This window comes from Zeugodacus cucurbitae, chromosome 2 (genome assembly GCF_028554725.1).
Source record: "Zeugodacus cucurbitae isolate PBARC_wt_2022May chromosome 2, idZeuCucr1.2, whole genome shotgun sequence".
Classification (NCBI taxonomy): Eukaryota; Metazoa; Arthropoda; class Insecta; order Diptera; family Tephritidae; genus Zeugodacus; species Zeugodacus cucurbitae.
Genome location: NC_071667.1, coordinates 26,449,250 through 26,469,355, shown reverse-complemented (window position 1 = coordinate 26,469,355; position 20,106 = coordinate 26,449,250). Strand labels below are relative to the sequence as shown.

Below are 20,106 nucleotides of genomic sequence, written 5' to 3'. Positions count from 1 at the left end.
TTATTGGTCAATATATTGTCCGTATTCGGCAATGTTATACCAGGAGCAAAGCCCGATAACATACAAGTACAACAGCTGAAGAGATCACAGCGCGACAGCTTTTGGCATTATTCCTCTGAGCAGGAGGAACACGGCGATGAAACGGAATCACTTTTTGAAACTAAATCCTCTGTTATCAACGGAGTATCACATTTTGGTACGAGATCGAAGTCTTCACATAACACTTTCAAGAAATATTCACATTCTTCGTCGGATATAAAGATACAAAGCTTTTAAAGTAATGAGTATTTGGTTTAGTTTTATGTTATTTAAAAAATAATAATTTATTTATAAACAGTAAATATTAATAAAATTATTTGTAATTAATAAAATATGCTGAGGTGTTTTGATAAATAAAGAAATTCTGTTTATGTAGCTGAAATATTTCTGAAGCATATCTTGGTGCTATTGAATCAACAACAAAAATAATGAATAATATAAGGAAAATGGATTACAATCAGAATCAAGACAGAATTTGTAGGGGAGTATTCTGTTTTGACAGACCAAACGAGTTGTTTTCACCCACTCACACCACCTCCTTTATAACAGTTTAACCGAAACTACCAAAAACTGTGTTTTATCAAGAATGATGAAAACTTCGTTTTAGCATAAATTTTGTAGAGTGCCAGTTTGAAATCTCAACTGAGTCGCTAAATCTGCTGGCAGATAAGAATGCTCAAGTTCAGTTACAGTATACATATGTGTACATTATATTTGTATAATTTAATTGTCTTGTTTTTAATTGCTTTCTGGGAAATGGTACGTCTAGTGAAATGTGATTAAGAAATCGAATATACATATACATCAGAATTCAAGAGAAGCGAAGAAAGCGGTTGATAATAAACATATCATCACTTATTTATATAGCATACGTAGACTTCAGACAGAGAGAATTATTGAGAATAGAAATGGCGAAAACAAAAAATGGCATCAATTTAGTAACTAACACTAATGAAAAATTATTAGAGTCGGAATTATAATTGAAAGCTCTGTATTTTAAAAATATACTTTTGACGATCAAATTTGCATTATCTTTCTTATATAAATAAAACATTCTTGAAGTTCTAGGTTTAATTCAATAGTAATGTATATATATTGTTTTTATAATTACTATTTCACTAAAGCGAGGAAGGCACTTAAATGAATCCCGCTTAAGTGACTCAAGGTACTTACTAAATATAGGCACTTAAGCGGGGATCACTGCACTGTTACGTTTGATATACTTAGGGGCGAACCATTGAAACCAAAGTTAAACAGGTGGCATCCGTTTCAAAGGTACCTTAAGTAAGACTTAAAGAGCTTTAGTATTTAGTTTGATACCGAATCTTAATATATCGTTTCACAGATATACTGTTTGGACAGATGGCAACTTCCTAACTTTTATTTTTTCGCTCGATATCGAAAATCAACCTTGAGTATTTTAATAACTGAATATAAATATATTAGCAACTATTTTCATAAAAAGCAATTTTCTGCAATAATAAAAAATAATAAAAAAATACCACCCTATTGTGAAAAAAACAAAATCAATTCACAGAAATGCCATTTTAGAGAATTTCACTATTATTAGCTTTATTACGAATTTGATAACGATTTTGTGATTATTCCATTGAGTATATGCTCCTACTCAGCTAGCACTGTATATTGTATAATATGTAATTACTCGAAATTAATATTTGTTCTTGTAATCAATTAAATTGACATTAAATTGCTGTGAGTAAATATAATATCACTTTTATATATATACCAATATGTATGTACATATATGTATGCATGTATGCGTGTGTTTAGTTGTGGATCGATGAGAGGAACTTATTAGTTCGTTGCTTGCGCCTCAATGCCTAATGATAGTGAGCCGGTGCCAACAATAAAAACAATAGCGACAACGTAAGCGAAACTAGGTTGAATGACTACACTACAACTACAACAACAACAGCAACAACATATTGCGGCAATTCATTGTGATATGTAACAATAAGATGTGCAAAGAATAGCGCCACCAACGACACCAACATGAAAAGAAAGCATGTCATGGCACCAATTCGAAGCGTCTTAACTCGAAACGGAAGTGCAACTTAATGCGACCCTAAGAAAAACTTATAACAAAAGCACTTACGCTCCTATTAAGTTGCATGCCGGCACACAAACACACACCAGCACATATGGGGGCACGTCGTCACACACACACATACATACTATATATGTACATATGCACCTGTGAAATGGGTGTGCCAGTGAAAGTGTATTGATAAGTAATCGTGTGTGTGTGTTTGCAAATGACTGCCATAAAGTGCAAAGTTGAAAGTCTTGCCAAGTGTTTTCACCCCATTCGCTGGCAACTTGAGTGTTTATTAAATAGCAGACAGCATATTAGACCCAATGCGCTGCACCTCATGTTGCAACAACAACAATAGAAATTTAACATTTTTGATCGGCTCAAAGTGCTTGGCAAATATTGACAGAAAATATTCTGAACGCGTGTTGAACACCTTTTGTATTTATTTTTCGCAAAATTTTCATTTTGAAGAATACCGTTTGGTTTGGTAGTAAAAATTTGCATGTCTGCAACGAAGGTGAATGCTTTATTGTGCTATTGACGTGCCATGTTGGCGCAAATATTTTGCAAATTTTTCATAGTTAATCGATTTTACTGCATTTACATATTTCCGTTTTGTTGAGTTTTGCTCCCTCAGTTACCTCAATTCGTTTTTCAGCGCATGGATTTTCTACTACTTGCTGCCGGTTGCATGTTGCAAGTCAATCAATTGTTTATATGGTAGCTTGAAGTATTTGCATATACTGTTATACATGAATGAAATCAATTTCATCATTTTCATAAAATTTTACATTTCCATTTTATATTCGAATCCAAGAAGCATTAAAAGCTCACGAAAATTGTACATCGTAAACTTACACAAATTTCATAAGACTGAATGACTAGTAGTTGTTAGTTTCTAATAGAACTGAGTAAAAAATTATTATATCATGATGAAAGTTGGTACACATGTTCCTTGGAACTATGGGGACTGGAAGGATCACACTAGGAAGAGACAAATAGGTTTTTGAAGTTATACTTCTTATATGACTTCGGAAAAGGTTGCGATAATTGTTTAACGCTTCAGTGGAGAGGGAATAGCGTTGAACAATTAACGCGAGGTAGAGGGAATGAGAGCAAAGCAGAGAACTTAAAACACTTGCCATGCTTATGCTATTTGAGCAATTCTTGTTTTTGTAGAACAATGTTTAAATTTTTGGTTGATGACATATTCACATGTGTACGCATATGTATGTTTGTATGCTTGTGCATTATTTGTTTTTCTTTCGTTTCTGTTTCATTCCTGCGAATTCTCAACTATTTTGTGTGACTTTTGGTTGAAATACTCTGCGTTGGCCGTTGAAAAGTTAAGACTATACTTCACAGGATCATTTCAGTAGTCAGTCTTCATTTACTTACTTTGCAAATCGAAAGCATTAGCACCCGCGAAGAGGAGGTATATCGTTTCATCTGACAGCGTGAGGTTTATGAACTTCATTTCTAATTTTGTCTTGTGGCATATTAGAAGTGATGTTTCTTCGATGATTGCTCGGTTACAACGGATAAAACGACTTCTGAGTGTGCCATTTGTGTGCGGTAGAATGCAAAATGTGCCCTAGCGATAATCATAATAATAAAAAATTGAATTTAATTGTCATTTATATATCACCAAATTCATCGATGACAGATATAAAATTGTTCATCGGTAAAGATTTATTACCGTTGTCAACTGCAGGTTCGCAAGCTTTTGCAGATATTATCGGAGAACCAGTAGAGTATAGCGAATAACCGGTACTCCTTGCGGGAGATTTCAATTACTGACATTCCTCAGTGAGAAATTTTCACTAGAAATGATCAATGCAAGAAATGATCATACGTCAAGACATTTCATATCGTATTTTAGTTATCATAATCCAATTGTAAATATTATAGATATCAATCCGTCAGAACTCAGAAATGATAATTGATTTGGACTTTGCATTATAAAATGTGCATAATAAATTTATAAAATGTGAATTTAAGAAAGTGTTGGTCACTCCACCATATTTTTATCGTTTCCCTCTCGCTAGTTTTCTTTCATACAAAATGATATGCATTTCTGGGAATATCACTAAGAAGTATAACTCCTTCCGCGCGTAGGGACTCCACGCACCAGTTTTTTTGTATATATCTCGCAAACCAATAAAGCTATATAAACCAAACTTTCTGCAGTTATTTCCCTTTCACCCCACTAAAATAGGAGAAATCGGTTAATAACCGCGCCCACCACCCGTACAAAGGTTATGTTGAGAATTCCAAAAATTGCGTTCACTCACTAACGAAAAAGGTCAGAAACACTAAAATTTACAGAAGAAATGGCAGAAAATTGCTTTTCAGATTTAAAAAAAAAAATGAAAAATTATGTGTCAAAAACCATATCTCAGAAACTGCTCAACCAATTTCAATGAAATTCGGTAAATATATTAAATATTTTCTTAACATCCTGTTGACACGGACGCAATATGAGCGACATCGGTTCACAACCATGCCTACTTCCCATATACCTTACTTTTGGATTCCATCTGATTCCTTCACTTTATAATGTATACATTAGGAACCAACGAAGATATCAGAATAAATCGAAATCGGACTATAACTTTTTAAGGCCCCAGATATCGAACATGAAGATCTCAGTGTCTAAGGCTATTTTTTCACCGAATATAACGTTAAATCCCTCATATATTTAAATATAATTCAGAGTGAATCTTTTTCTTCAAGTAGAGTGCCTCTGTACCAAAAATAGCTAAAATTAGATCATAACTTCTCCTAGCTCCCATATACCAAATTATAGGTTTTTCATTAATACGGTGGGCTTTATTTCGAATATATTGGTTAATATATTACCGTAGCCAAATTAAGTGAGCGTATAGTATAGTCTTGGACATAGTGTACATTGGTGGTTAAAATGAGTAAAATCAATACAGGAATTACCTCAGCCCTCTTATACTATGTATGATGATTTTCAGTATTCTATTGGACTTTATGCCGAATATATGTCATAAATTGTCCTATCCTAATCAAATTACATCAATAAATTGCTAGAGTATAAAATGTTCGGTTACACCCTTCCTTACTTGTTCACAGATAAATATGTATGAATATTATAGGACTCCACAATATTTTTAAAAAGTCAGTTGTTCAAAATTCATGTTTTTTTGTCTAAAAATACTCTGCTAAAGAAATGCTTAGAATGATTTCCACTTTGCAGTTGAAATTGTTTCCAGAAAAGCCACTAAACGCATTCAAACAGAAACAGTAAAGAACCGTTGCGCTTATTTGCTTTTCTAAATTGAATTCAATCGAAGAGGAACGACATTATTCTTAAGTGTTTGTCCAAGAAAGTGGTAATAAAGTGCGTTAAATATGCCACACCGTTAACAAGTGTAAGAAATGAGAAAGAAATGAAACAAAGTTCAAAATCAGTTAATTTGGAAGTGGTTCAAGCCGTTAGAGTTTCACATAATTGCAATAATAATAGGAATGAAATACCGAGTACAGGGTGCGCACTCTAAAATTAGGTGGTGTTGCTTCTTCGAAGTTCGAACTTTCCTGACTCGAATCACCATAATCCACAAAACAAACTTCCAGTTACAGAGAGACTTCGAGTTATGGAAGGTAATTTGTATGAAATTTGACTTTTATAGCAAATTCAAGAGTTGGAGTTATGGTGAACTTCGAGTTACAGGGTTATGGAAGTTCAACTGTATTATACCTGGCAACGAATATTGTAATACTTTTAGAAAGACCTTTTCTCTTTTTCTGAGTTGAAAATACCATTCTAATATTTGAACGTTATTCGATGAGATGAGCTAAAAGTGATCGAAGTTCTTTATATATGTACATACATAATCATTCTGTTTCAGAAAACTTCTTCAGTAGGCGAATAGCAACCATGCTGCACATAAAATACTGCTGTGAACTTTGTCTGAGAACTTAATTGCCTCGCGCTGATATTCGCATATACTCGTACATACATATGTTTGTATGTAGGTACATAAAGGTAGGTGTGTATAAGTCGTGAACAGTTGGTAACAAAGATTGAACAACTACAACAAATGAAAAGCTGTCAGCAACATGAACGGCAATAAAAGCGCACAGTTGACTGCGTTGTAAGCCCGAAAACAATTAAAAGTGTAGAGTGTACTTTACACTTACGCTTGTTGCACGCTTGTTGCACGCTACTTGACTGTTGCAACGTGCAACGCATCGTCGGTTGCATATTTTAAAGACGAAGCCTTTTCATTGGCGGAGTTTTGCCAATGTTTATGCGTTTTTATACTCCCGCAACAAAAGTTGCTAAGAGAGTATTACAGTTTTGTTCGCATAACGGTTGTTTGTAAGTCATAAAACTAAACGAGTTAGATATAGGGTTATATATATCAAAATGATCAGGATGACGAAACGCGAATTCCGGATGTCTGTCTGTCCGTCCGTCCGTCCGTCTGTCCGTCTGTCATTGTGTCTGTAATTGAAATATCTTAACGAAACTTGGAACACGTATTCTTTGGCTCGCTGAGGAGGTTGCTTTCGGGCAAAATCGGACCATTGCCACGCCCACAAAATGGCGAAAACCAAAAACCTATAAAGTGTCATAACTAAGCCATAAATAAAGTTATGAAAGTAAAATTTGGAATAAAGGATCGCACTAGTAAGGGGCATATTTGGATGTAATTTTTTTAGGGAAGTGGGCGTATCCCCGCCCCCACATCGGTTATTTGTATATATCTCGCAAACCAATAAAGCTATATAAACCAAACTTTCTGCAGTCGGTTCTTTTACGTACCCCACCACACACCATGAAAATAGTTGAAATCGGATAATAACCACGCCCCCTTACAAAGGTTAGGTTGAAAATGACTAAAAGTGAGTTAACTCACTAATGGAAAACGTCAGAAACACTAAATTTCACAGCAATAATAGCAGAAGGAAGCTGCACTGAGATTTTTTTACAAAATGGAAAATGGGGGTGTCATCGCCAACTTATGGATCAAAAACCATATCTCAGGAAGTATTCGACAGATTTCAATGAAATTCGGTATACAGTATACTCTCGAAAAGTAAATCGATTGGTATTTTGGGTAATTTACTTTTTCGAATAATTTACTTTTCCAAATATATACATAAATTATCTGTTTTTATAATATTAAATGCATTTTTAAACTTAAAAAATTCATTCATTTATTTGCTTCAATAAAACATATGGATTTACATGAAAAACATATTTACATTTACATACATACATATGTATTTACTATGAAGAGAAAAAATCTTGAATATTCTTTTGTTTTTTTTCTTTTGCAATATATTTTCTGACCATTTTTGTACGAGAATTCAAAAAGTCTGACACCTGATTTGCATCGTTTTCATTTTTAAACCAGTGGATCAAGTAGGAGAGTTTATTTGCTAAAAAGACGCGATAAACAAGAGAGTAAATGTTTTTGCAACATCGTAAAAAACGCTGCTTGCTTCGTTTCGAATTTTTTATCACACTCTGTGAAAAGTAAATTAAAAAATTTACTTTTTCGAGGTGCATGTGTAATCTTAAAGGTGATTAACTTTTCCGCGATTATTTACTTTCTGAGAATTTACTTTTCGAGAGTATACTGTATAATATTTTCTTGACACCCTGATGACACTGGTGGAATATGGGCACTTTAAAATGTATATATAAGGAACCGATAAAGATAGCGAAATAAAACTTTACACAAATACTGTATATGATCTGTGGCATCACTTGTGAAAAATTGAAAATTGAAAAAATCGAAATCGGACTATAACTTTTCAATGCCCCGGATATCGAATATGAAGAACTCAGTGCCCCAAGGTAACTTTTCACCGAAAATGTTCGGAAAATCTCTCAGGTAACTTAATTTAATTCAGAGGAAATATTTTTCTTCTAACAGTGTGTCTCTGTACCAGAAAAGGTTAAAATCGGGTCATAACTTCCCTTATATATGAATATATATATATATATATGAATGTTCGGTTGCACCCGAACTTAGTCTTTCCTTACTTGTTGCTTTTGAAATTTTGTTGCAGTGCATTGTAGTTGGTGTATTGTGGCGTTTATGGTAATTTTGTTACATGACGTTCAAAGTATTGTCTAAAAATCACCATATACATACATTTATATAACTGTATTCATAGTACAATACTATTAAATTAAGTAGTTTGCTGTTCAAACATTATAAGAAATCATTAAAAATGAGTAACAAAATGGATAACAAAATCTTTACCGTTATTTTTTTAACATAGTAGGATATATGAGATGTTTCGATAATGCTAGGGACATTGTTGAGAGCGCAGAGGAAATTTAAATATGACTTTTGGAAGAAATTGGTAAAGAGAGACGATTCGCCACATTGAAATAATATAATAGCATTGAATAAATGCATTTTAATTCTCTAAGATGGAGATCAAAGGTATTTGGGCCATCAAACAATTTTAAGAAACATGATTCCATCTTACAGGTGAAAAATCAAAAATATCTAGTAGAGTGTTTCACCAATGTCTTTGATAAAAAATCAATTGACCTTACCATGAATCAAACCAATTTGTTTCGCCTTCAGTTTGGTATCGGACTCAAAAACACCCAAACACCAATTCTCTGATGGCTTCTAGTGCTACATTCTCCGAGTCAAAAAAAAGCAGGTCGCAATCCAAAAAAAAAAAAAAAATACATGAAAAACATGAAGTTGTTGAATGTAAGCTCTATGTGGCATTATTTTCTGGTACCAACAGAAAACAAATCACAACCAGAACCACTGAAGAAAATTCGGGGTTAAAAAAGTTAATATAAAAAGTACAAAAAATTACTCATACGCCCTGGGATCAGTGTAGTTAGAGACAAACTCTTATAAAAAGAGATTTGGTTTAAAACAGAAAGCTTTGAGAATTAGGATTGTCACACATTGAATTCTGTTCATAAAATTATCAAATATTTTCCTGAAAAGAAACGACTGTTTGTTTGCTAGCGAAACAAGCGGGAAAATTCCCTTCATAGGAGGAACAATGAAATATTAAACTCAAAAGCAATGAAATAAATAAGTCTTAAATTATAGGTTTACATTCACCAATAAAGCCATAATTTTATAAGGAATATTCTACGTTTAATAAACCCAATTTAAAGCCAACAAAGGGCAAAAAGAAATACAAAAACAATAACTATTTCAATCCTTCATCTACCCAATATGACTATTTAATGTTCGCTTTTGAGAATTTTTCCCTCTTTCAGATAATCGTTGAAAATTATTCCATACGAACTCAAAATAGATGCGCCAAAACTTACATATGTATATGTATATCTGATTGCTGAGTATTCTCATTATTGAAGGTTAGAAACTACATAATTAGATATGTAATAAACAAATATTTATAATTATTGTAGAAATTTTTTTCTCTTGCGAAATCCCACATATTTAATTATTGCCACATCTATCATCTGCATATTCATAAGTATGCAACATAATAACCTGTGTACCTACAGGAAATATTTTATTGCCAACATCATTGATATGACGCCATTCTCGTCGCTAATGAATTATGCAAACCGTCTTTTTAAATTTTATTTATTTTATCTTTTCGCGTCTTATGCATTTTAATTGTGATTATTACTTGTGAATTTCACAGATTTTCCCAGACAATCCAATTAGATATGCGACGAAGCTGCAAAGTAAGTGCGAATAATTCAATTACTCGTTACGTTCAATGAAATTCAGTGTTGCTGTATACATTTAATACTAGAAATACATATATATTAGCACACCCACTCGCCAATGCAGCAGTTAAATAGAAAATTTAATGCTCGTCGTAAGTAAATTTTAGAACTTAGTGCCATAAATTGCTAATGTTAAGCAGTATGCTAGGCAATGTGCAACGTTACCCAAACTTACGCATCGGGGCGTGGAGACATGGGTTTAAAAAAACTGGTTGATTCTTTAGAGAGTAAGGTTTTCAACAGCTGTTCAATCGATTTCCTGATTCTTAATCAAAATTTCAACTTTTAGAGGTTCTGAAGAGCAGCCTTAACTTTAGGTCTTATGACCTTCTAAATTCAATGTTTGTAAACCATATAACTATAAGAACAAGTAAGGAAGGGCTAAGTTAATATTATTAATACCATAATATACCTAATATTAGGTATATGAGAGTTAGGTGAAGTTATGACCCGATTTCACTCATTTTCTTATTAAAAGAAAGATATTCCATCCGAATTTCTTCAAAATATCTGAGAGGCTTACCTATATTTTCGGTAAAAAATATTAGAAGAACTGAGGATCTCATGTTCGATATATCTTCTTCTTGACTGGCGTAGACACCGCTTACGCGGTTATAGCCGAGTCCAAAAAAGCGCGCCACGCATCTCTCCTTCTGGCAGTTTGGCGCCTATTGGTTATTCCAAGCGAAGCCAGGTCCCTCTCCACCTGGTCCTTCCATCGGAGTGGAGGTCTCCCTCTTCCTCTGCTTCCACCAGCGGGTACTGCATCGAATACTTTCAGAGCTGGAGCACCTTCATCCATTCGAACAACATGTCCTAGCCAGCGTAGCCGCCGTTTTTTTATTCGCTGGACTATGTCTATGTCGTCGAATAACACATACAGCTCATCGTTCCATCGTCTGCGGTATTCGCCGTTGCCAATTCTTAAGGGACCATAAATCTTCCGCAAAACCTTTCTCTCGAAAACTCCTAGTGCCGTCTCATCGGATGTTGACATCGTCCACGCTTCTGCACCGTAAAGTAGGACGGGAATGATGAGAGACTTGTAGAGTTTGGTTTTTGTTCGTCGAAAGAGGACTTTACTTTTCAATTGCCTACTTAGTCCATAGTAGCACCTGTTGGCAAGAGTGATTCTGCGTTGGATTTCCAGGCTGACATTGTTATTGCTGTTAATGCTGGTTCCCAGGTAGACGAAATTATCTACAACTTCAAAGTTATGACTGTCAACAGTGACGTGGGAGCCAAGACGCGAATGCGCTGACTGTTTGTTTGACGACAGGAGATATTTCGTCTTGTCCTCGTTCACCACCAGACCCATACGTTTCGCTTCCTTATCCAGTCTGGAGAAAGCAGAACTAACGGCGCGGGTGTTGTTTCCAATGATATCGATATCATCGGCGTACGTCAGTAGCTGTACACTCTTATAGAAGATTGTACCTTCTCTGTTTAGCTCTGCAGCTCGTATTATTTTCTCCAGCATCAAGTCCTTCCCAATCATGACGGAGCTTTTGTTGTTGCTCAACGTCAATTTACACAGCCGTATTAGTTTTGCGGGGATACCAAATTCAGACATCGCGGCATAAAGGCAGCTCCTTTTCGTGCTCTCGAAAGCTGCTTTAAAGTCGACAAAGAGATGGTGTGTGTCGATCCTATTTTCACGGGTCTTCTCCAAAATTTGGCGCATGGTGAATATCTGGTCCGTTGTTGATTTTCCAGGTCTAAAGCCACACTGATAAGGTCCAATCAGTTTGTTGACGGTGGGCTTTAGTTTTTCACACAATACGCTCGACAGAACCTTATACGCGATGTTGAGGAGGCTTATCCCACGGTAATTGGCGCAAATTGAGGGGTCTCCCTTTTTGTGTATTGGGCAGAGTACACTGAGATTCCAATCGTCAGGCATGCTTTCTTCCGACCATATTCTACAAAGAAGCTGATGCAAGCACCTTATCAGCTCTTCGCCGCCGTATTTGAATAGCTCGGCCGGTAATCCATCGGCACCCGCCGCCTTATTGTTCTTCAAGCGGGTAATTGCTATTCGAATTTCTTCACGGTCGGGCAATGGAACATCTGCTCCATCGTCGTCGATTGGGGAATCGGGTTCGCCATCTCCTGGTGTTGTACTTTCACTGCCATTCAGCAGGCTGGAGAAGTGTTCCCTCCACAAACTCAGTATACTCTGGTCATCAATAACTAGATCACCTCTGGGGGTCCTACAGGAGTGCGCTCCGGTCTTGAAACCTTCAGTTAGTCGCCGGATCTTTTCGTAAAATTCGCATTACCCCTGTCGGCCAGCTTGTCAAGCTCTTCATACTCACGCATTTCGGCCTCTTTCTTTTTTTGTCTGCAAATGCGTCTCGCTTCCCTCTTCAGCTCTCGGTATCTTTCCCATCCCGCTCGTGTTGCGGTCGATCGCAACATTGCGAGGTAGGCAGTCTGTTTTCTCTCTCCACTGCGAGACGACAATCCTCATCATACCAGCTGTTTTTTTGACTTTTCCGAAAACCAATGGTTTCGGTTGCAGCTGTATGTAAGGAGTTTGATATGCCGTCCCACAGCTCCCTTATACCGAGATGCTGATGAGTGCTCTCAGAGAGCAGGAGTGCAAGTCGAGTAGAAAATCGTTCGGCTGTCGGTTGTGATTGCAGCTTCTCGATGTCGAACCTTCCTTGTGTTTGTTGACGTGTACGCTTTTCTACACAGAGGCGGGTGCGTATCTTAACTGCTACAAGATAGTGGTCCGAGTCGATGTTGGGACCACGAAGCGTACGCACATCAAAAACACTGGAGACATGTCGTCCATCTATCACAACATGATCGATCTGGTTGCGAGTGATTCGATCCGGGCACAGCCAAGTAGCTTGATGGATTTTCTTATGCTGGAATCTAGTACTACAGACGACCATATTTCGGTCCCCGGCGAAGTCGATCAGCCTCAGACCGTTTGGTGATGTTTCATCATGGAGGCTGAATTTTCCGACTGTTGTGCCAAAGACACCTTCTTTACCCACCCTAGCGTTGAAATCGCCAAGCACGATTTTGACATCGTGGCGGGGGCAGCGCTCATAGGTACGTTCTAGGCGCTCATAGAAGGTATCTTTGATCACTTCGTCCTTCTCTTCCGTCGGGGCGTGGCGCAAATCAGCGATATGTTGAAGAACCTCGCTTTGATGCGGATTGTGGCTAGACGTTCATCCACCGGAGTGAATGCCAGGACTCGACGACGGAGTCTCTCTCCCACCACGAACCCCACACCGAATTTGCGCTCCTTTATATGGCCGCTGTAGTAGATGTCACAAGGACCCACCTTCTTCCGTCCTTGTCCCGTCCATCGCATTTCTTGGATTGCGGTGATGTCAGCCTTTACTCTTACGAGGACATCAACCAGCTGGGCAGAGGCACCTTCCCAATTAAGGGTCCGGACATTCCAGGTGCATGCCCTTATTTCGTAGTCCTTTAAACGTTTGCAGTGGTCGTCATCAAAATTGGGGTCTCTCATCCGAGGCTGTTTTTTCTTTTTCATTGGGGGGTGTTTTTATGTGGTGGGTCCCAAACCCTACGCACAACCGCATAGGCGGGTTTCGCCTTCTCACTTTAGCTCGCCTCCAAACGGATGTCTGTTGGCTACACAGAGGATACTTGGTCTAAGACCGGAAGTCGTGAGCTGCTTGAGCCACATGTAAAATAATCGTTCCCGGCCACTCCCAAGTGAATGACAGTCAGAAACTTTCCTCACTTACGTGAACTTCTACATATGACTCCATCCTCCATGTTCGATATATGGGGCCTTGAAAATTTATGGTCCGATTTCGACGATTTTTAAAACGACTCCTGAAAGTTTCGTTGATATAGCATTAGCAGTTGACGAGATACGTATAAAAACTTAGTAGGGGGCGGGGCCACGCCTACTTTCCCAAAGAAAATTACATCCAAATATGCCCCTTCCTAGAAAAATCCTTTCACTTTCAAAACTTAATTTATGGCTTAGTTGTAGCTCTTTATGTGTTTTCGGTTATCGCCATTTTGTGGGCGGGGCAGTGGTCCGATTCCTTAACCTTCTTATGGTGCCAAGGAACACGTGTTCCAAGTTTCATTAAGATATCTCAATTTTTACTCAAGTTACAGTTCGCACGAACGGACAGACGGACCGACAGACATCCGGATTTGAATTTTACTCGATCACTTTGATCACTTATTTATAACTCGTTTAGTTTTAGGACTTACAAACAACCGTTATGTGGACAAAACTATTATACTCTCTTTAGCAACTTTGTTGCGAGAGTATAAAAGCACTCGATTATAGAACGGTCTGTAAAAAATTTACGCGAGATACTGACAACTGGACTGCCGAAATTATATCAGTCGTGCCGAGGTGAATCTTTGGTATTCATTTTGCAGATAAATCAATCGCTTCGCACCCCTGAAGACTTAGCCTCATGTTGTTTCTATCGCAATATTCGCCCATCTATTTGGTCGAAACGTTGTTTACGTTCAACCTTGTGGATAGATGGCATCACAAGCTGTATCGGTTCTGTATATACACGCGTATGGCTAAATATTTCGGGTCGTAACACCACCCAGTAAAAATGTCAATGGACCCTGTCTCAAAGATTATAGGCAGGACCTTTTTCGATTGCAGTCTAATATAATCTAGAAGGTTTGCATCAAAGGTCGATATACCAAAAAAGATTAGAGAAGAGATAATACCGACTTTTTCATTACTAGCGTGCTAAGTTTATTGTATTCTTAACGGAACAACATCTTTTTGACAACTACAAGGGTAACCAAAGAACATGAATTTAGCAAACAAAAACATTTGACAATATTATCAATTTGTTTGTTGTTTTTGTCCTCACATGTTTGTCGCAAAATTTTTATGCACTTTAGAGACGGTAAGACACGCTGCATTCCACAAGCTCAGCTGCCACTTGCGGTCACTAAAGTGCCAATGTCAGCAACTTTTTCAACAGCGTTAGAAGCAACAAACTTCCAATACAACAAGACCAACAAAACTAATAGGTGAGTGCATTGGCAAGTAAACCGGATTAGCGTGGTGAAGCGCGGATAAGCTCAATTAAGCTGGTCACAACCCAAAGCTAGACACTTTGAATGCCAATTGGCGCATCTTTACATGCTATGCAACAATAATTATTTTACATATTATATGTTTGTAAAATTGCATGAACTTGACAATTTACGAGCGTATACTGGAATATAAATATAGATTGAGACTCAGTTTAACATCTGTATTACGTAATTCACTAGTTATTCATATTAATTCCTCATCTAATATTATTCCACTAAACTATTTTTCAATACCTAGAACTAAAGAGAATCCTTGATACAGAAATAATCTCAATCGATGACTCGATATTGTAACCTGAAAGATCTATGATCAATCCTCAATTCAGAAAGAGGTGTCATTGACTGTTTCTCAAACTTACAGATTTGACCTTCCAGGACTTCTTATTGTGGAGTTATTTGATAAGCAAAATTTGCGACGATAATCCTCTGAACATCGACAAATTCGACACAAACATTCATACACCAATCGTCAGCTTCCCAACGGAAATGATGGAAGAAGTAATGGAAAAAATCTGAAAAAGCACCAATTTTGCTGCGGCTTGTATTACATAATTACTAAATAGTAATTACTGACAATAAAAATGAAATCAATTAAAGGTCAACAAAATTGTGCTAATAAATGTTTATGGGTGTTTACTGTTGCCAAGTAAGTACCCACTAATGATCGAATATTATGATTAAAGTTTCATAGTTCAAGTGTCAAATAATAATTTTGTTAATTTCGTCTGCAATTTCCATAATTACTAATGCATTGGTTTAGCTTTCCTTGATACGATCGTACTTTTCACTAAACAAAATCGGTCGATGGCTTCATTACCACAAAGAGTCGCTTTGATATAAGGACACTGATTTTAGGACAGCAGTAGCCAACTCAAATTTTAAAATCGTACAACAAATCCACGCTGACCTGAAATGCCACAAAACAGTCAGCTTGCACACAGCAATCAGGCTTTTTACGACTGGCAATTAAAACTCATATGGTGGTCGGTGACAAACGGCGCCAAACCAATAGGAATACAGAAGAAACAAGTAAGGAAGGGCTAATGTCGGGTGTCACCCAACATTTTAAACGCTCGCAATTTATTTATTTAAATTTATTAAGATAACACACAATTTGACTCACATATTCGGCATATATATGGTATAAAGTCCATTGAAAGTTTGAAAATTTTAATATTAAGAATATGAGAGATAGGGGAAGTTATGACCCGATTTCACCCATTGTTGGCAAAGAGACATATTATTAGAAGAAACATATTCCCTTAAAATTTCTGCAACCTATCTGAGAGACTGAACTATAGTTTCGGTAAAAAATTTGTTACAAGTACTGAGGTCCTCATATTCGATATATAGGGTCTTGAAAACTTATGGACCGATTTCGACGATGCCACTCTTTAAATACAGTATTTTTGCAAAGTTCTGTTCCTATTCTGGGCTATAGCTTAGTTATAGCTCTTTACTTATATCTAACTCGTTTAGTTTTAGGACTTACAAACAACCGTTATGTGAACAAAACTTTAATACTCTCGTAGCAACTTTTGTTGCGAGAGTATAATTAAGAAATAAATATATACATAACTACATACATATGTACATATTGTTTTGCCAATAATAAAAATAACACAGCGATAATCAGGTAGTCTAATGCAATGAAGATAAGTGCAGAAATTCCAATAAAACAATAACAGCATAAGGGTAGCAGTAAAAAGCATATCGAACTTAATGAAAATGTTAAGAAAAGTTATGCCGCAGCAGTTGAAAAATTATTGTTTGCTTTGCCAATTGATTGTTGTACATAGAATCGTCAAATTATTCAATAAATTTAAATGTTTGCTTCATAGTCGACAGCAGAAGTGAAATTTCCTAGTTGACACACTGAAAAAAATCGTATAAAAATGTTTGAATTTAACCTTAAATTTATAACATTTAATTCCGAAACTCCGATACATAATTCGCGTATACAGCGAAACCTGCAAATTGTTTGTTGTTTTCAAATGATCGCTTCAGATTAAGAAAATATATCGAATCAGAAAAACAAAATTAGATGAAGCAATTAAGTTGTGAATGAAGTTAATCCGTATTGTTGAACCCATTAAATCCCAACTATATATAAAAACATACATATTTTCTTAAATTCATTTATAAGGCGTTTATTAAAATCATGTAATTATATTCTTTGATGACCATTAGTAGATAATTTCATAGCTCATAAATCCACCGAATTATTCGGTGACCCTCTCTGCACCTGAGGTGATTAGGGATGGTTTTGATGTGGAAGTAGACCACCACCATTTCTTTCCCCAAAACTTTATACGGTAAGCATGCATAGCTTAGTCATGGAGGTCAACTCCACCCATACCGAGTTGTATTCCGCGATTAACTTTGGCTGATGGACATTGCTCTTACGTCCTTCCCTTCTTGACTATCGTTTAACGTATGCAACGGATAATTTGTATCAATCGAAATGAGCACGATCGCTTGATCAAACATAGTCGGTGGCCACTGAAAGGTTCCTGAACTTTTTGCCGTAAAAATTTTGCATATCCATTTTAAAATCTACAAAAAAATATACGCACATAATCTATATGAATATTCCCATTGTACCCATACGAGTACACTAAAATTCAAAATTGCTGAAAAGATCTTTTGTCTTATATGTGTTATTTATCCTCAACACTAGATGAGTTTTAAATGTTTTATTACCACAGTACCTCAATAATACCTACAGCCTTAGCAGTCCGAGAGTTAAATGCTAACTGACCAAAGAAGTAACCAAAATTTATAAAAGTGAGAGCTAAGATAAGTGAATAGCGGATAACGGGACCTCTTATATGTACACCGGGAATTATATATTCACTCATGGTATCTCGCTATATTGTAGACTGGCTCGTGCTTGCGAGATCACGGCCGCGTCTGTTCCTAACAGCGTTTCAAAGAAGGAATATTTTCTGTACCCAAGCGAGAACAATGGAATCGAATAGGTTAATTTACAACTAAAATATTGTTATTTACTCGTCAATATTATTAACTTTTATTAGTTATTCTCTATATACCAAAAATATGAAAAAAATAAGACAATTAATGACAAATTGGTATTAACTTAAATAATTACACTGTGATAGTAAAAAAAAGACAAGACCAAATTCGACGGTTTCCCCCTATTTCGGGTCCTATGAATCGAACTGCATCATTACTTTTTTGAGTTACAATCATGGTTTCATACAAAAATTTTTTTTGAAGTTTTTCATCAAAGTGGCCCATTGTAAGAGAAAGGCACTTTTTTCTTCGGTCTCTAACTTTTTTAATGTTGACTTTTTTGGTAAACTTTCTTTGGCAAAGCTTCTCAGAATAAGTCCGTCTTTAAGTTCTTAGATGACTGTAAACCCCAAAATCAATGTTTTTTGTGTCCTTAAAGCCAATATGTAAAAAATACTGAAATTTAATCCATTTTTTTAATGTTTTTGCACTCACGTTTCGTCAATATTTTAATTTACCCTTTGATACTTATACATTAAGTGACACCCCATCACATTATAAACCATTGCATAGGAATGCACCGGTCTGAAGATTGGAAAAAATATGTATATGACATGGTAGACGCTTTTGAAGAAATAGGTGTGAATATGTCCTTAAAAATTTATTTCTTTCACCATCACAAGGACCATTTTGAGCAGCAAGTTCCGACTGAATCCGATGAGCATGGAGAAAGATTTCATCAAGTCGCCGCCCCCTTGAGCATTGGTACAGCGGAAAAAAACTTGACTCGTTGCTTGCTGATTTGTGTTGGACATTGATAGATGTCTTATTAAATTTAATTTAAATATTGTGTACAAATTTATGATACTTATTGATAACAGTTATAAGATACAAAAAGAGTAAAATAGCATACAAACATAGTTAGTGTAGCTTTTTTAAAAAATACAAATTTTGTTAAGTTTTTTTTTTTCTAATGGTTAGTTTTCTCAGGACGTTGTCTTTGCTTAAGTTTCTTACTATTACAAGATGTCACTTAATGTATAAGTATCAAAGGGTAAATTAAAATATTGACGAAACCTGAGGGCAAAAACATTAAAAAAATGGATTAAATTTCAGTTTTTTCGACATATTGGCTATAAGGACACAAAAAACATTGATTTTGGGGTTTACAGTCCTCTAAGAACTTAAAGACAGACTTATTCTGAGAAGCTTTGCCAAAGAAAGTTTACCAAAAAAGTCAACATTAAAAAAGTTAGAGACCGAAGAAAAAAGTGCCTTTCTCTTACAATGGGCCACTTTGATGAAAAACTTCAAAAAAAAATTTTGTATGAAACCATGATTGTAACTCAAAAAAGTAATGATGCAGTTCGATTCGTAGGACCCGAAATAGGAGGAAACCGTCGAATTTGGTCTCGTCTTTTTTTTTTTGGAAAAAAACTATCACAGTGTTATTGAACAATTATTTGCTTTACTATAGAGAACAATTAATATTATTTATAATTTTTATTTATATATACATATGTATTAATACATCTCACTATGCGGATATTGGAAATTGTTCACTAAAATAAATATTTGGAGTTTTATAAACAAAAAGAAATGAGATATACGAGTATATGATTATGATACATGAGACAATTTAATTAATTACAACATAATATGCTTGTCATTTATAAATATTTATTCGTTCTATTCGCCGCTCTCTAAATTTTTCTTTTTATACTCTCGCAACAAATGTTGCTAAAGAGAGTATTATAGTTTTGTTCACATAACGGTTGTTTGTAGCACCCAAAACTAAACGAGTTAGATATAGGGTTATATATACCAAAGTGATCAGGGTGAAGAGTGGAGTTCAAATCCGAATGTCTGTCCGTCCGTCTGTGCAAGCTGTAACTTGAGTAAAAATTAAGATATCTTGATGAAACTTGGCACACTTATTTCTAGGCACCATAGGAAGGTTGCTTTCGAGCAAAATCGGACCACTGCCACGCCCACAAAATGGCGAAAACCGAAAACACATAAAGTGCCATAATTAAGCCATAAATAAAGCTATGGAAATAAAATTTGGTATGAAGGATCGTACTATGAAGGGGCATATTTGGATGTAATTTTTTTGGGGAAGTGGGCGTGGCCCCGCCCCTACTAAGTTTTTTGTACATATCTCGCAAACCAATAGAGATATATAAACCAAACTTTCTGCAGTCGTTTGTTTTAG

At 35.9% G+C, this 20,106-nt stretch overlaps 1 non-coding gene across 1 annotated transcript; it reads left to right on the top strand.

Moving 5' to 3' along the window:
• Positions 1-3,443: 3,443 nt before the first annotated feature.
• On the top strand, positions 3,444-3,657 carry LOC114804102 (small nucleolar RNA U3). Its single transcript, XR_003752388.2, has one exon. It is a non-coding gene; the product is annotated as a small nucleolar RNA U3 (small nucleolar RNA).
• The last annotated feature ends 16,449 nt before the right edge of the window (positions 3,658-20,106 follow it).